We start from the raw sequence: 2,002 nt of genomic DNA on the forward strand, positions 1-2,002 counted from the left end.
AGCCAGAAGAGCTGTAATAGGAAGAAGCTAACAGTGTCGATCACTGAGTCCAAGAGGATTTAAGGAACTCTAGTGTAACATTCCGGAGAAGGCAATGGCAACCCACTCCAGTACTCTTGCCTGGAGAATCCCATGGACGGAGGAGCCTGGTGGGCTATAGTCCATGGGGTCGCTAAGAGTCAGACATGACTGAGAGACTTCACTTTCAGTTTTCATTTTCATGCATTGGAGAAGGAAATGGGGCAACCCACTTCAGTATTCTTGCCTGGAGAATCCCAGGGACAGAGGAGCCTGTTGGGCTGCCGTCTATGGGGTCGCATAGTCGGACACAACTTACTTACGTGACTTAGCAGCAGCAGCAGCTGTGTAACATTCAGCTAGAATCAAGATCTAGCCAGTCTGGCCCATGGGCAGGATACGGGGACCAGTAGAGTCATCCATGAAAGTAGTGCCAGCACTTGTCCAGAATTGGTTTCAGTCTAATGTTGATATTTTCTAAGCAGTCTGAATCACCTTGAATTTTACCCAGTTTCCTAAGGTTTTTTTCATCAGGATGAGATTTATTCAAATGTAGGGGAGAGCTTCAGGTCACATGGTCCAGCCCTGGATATCCAGGCTGTCTTGAATTCGGTTTGGGGTCAAGACTACAGCCCATGGGATGGGTGCAAGTCCAGGCTCCATTCACAGCATGAACCTGGAAGACTATCAGGTAAATCTTCATGTAAACACATCCACAGAAAAGTGGGGGATGGGGGGGTGGGAACAGGAGGCATTTGTTTGACAAATACTCATCGAGATTTGTCTACGTTCCTGGCACTGCAGATAGAGTTATGGGCAAGAAAGAGGCACTGTCTTCACCGAGTTTATAGGCCAGACATTTTGGCCAGACAGATGAGATATAGGTCAGCCTCTGCTCAGCTCTGCTGCAATATTCACCAGTGGAGAAAGTGCTGCCGATCTTCTAGAATCTTCCTACTCAAAATGTGGTTCAGACAGCCACATCAGCACCTCCTGGGGGCTTATTAGAAAAGCAGGATCCCAAGCCTCACCCTGGACCTCCTGAATCATTTTGGCAAGATCCCAGGGGACCCGTGTGCTCATTAAAGTCTGAGACGTGGTGGTCGGCAAGCCTTCCTTCCAGAGTGGGGTCTTTGGTGATTCCACGGGGCATGCAGGGTCTGTCACTTCCTGCTACAGATGTCCTCAGAGATATGAAGGTTACACCAGAATCAGCAGAGATCAGGCAAAGGGGAAGCTAAGTGTATTCTCAAGAGCTCCTGGAAATAATTACCGTTCTCTTAATAATAAATGAATAGGCTGCAGTCCCAGAACACATTGAGAGCAAAGCAAAACATGTCAATATAAAATCCAGCAAATAAAACAATCAATTTAAAATAGATTTCTCTAAATGGTTTGCCTGCTTGAGCTAAGTGCCCCACCCCTTGACTCGCATAGCACACTGGGCTTAGTTCTGCCTCAGCCATTATTTTTGATCTTGAAATTTTCTGTTTCTGGGTCTGTCTCCCATTCTAGACTGTAAGTTCTTTGAGGACCCTCTTGGCTGAAAAGATTTTTTAAAAGGGTTCTGGCAAGAAGTAAAGGATTAGAGGCAGTGGTAAAAGACTAACAAAAACAATTTTCCATGTGAAATATTTTCAGCAGAAGAATAACTCATAGAGTTCTAAATTCCTCCCTAAGTATGAATTGAAAGGTCCACCTGCCACGCCTTAGCTGCCCATCCACCCCCATATAAAGTAGATTCTCAGGGCCTCGCATCAGCAGTTGGTATTTGCCAGCCTAGTGACTGGAGTCTATTCTCTACTAAGACTTACTGAATGTTCACTAAAGACAACAGATGATACTCAGGTATCTCTGCCCTTCAGCGATGCTTTTCCACACTGACTCTGGGCTTACTTCGGCAGACAGAATAGAAGTAAACCCAATATAAGCAGAAGCTTAAAGGGCCACTTCCATCTGTCCTCTCCCATTGCTGTGTCTTTAG

The sequence above is a fragment of the Cervus elaphus genome, chromosome 4, assembly GCF_910594005.1.
Source record: "Cervus elaphus chromosome 4, mCerEla1.1, whole genome shotgun sequence".
NCBI classification, from domain to species: Eukaryota; Metazoa; Chordata; class Mammalia; order Artiodactyla; family Cervidae; genus Cervus; species Cervus elaphus.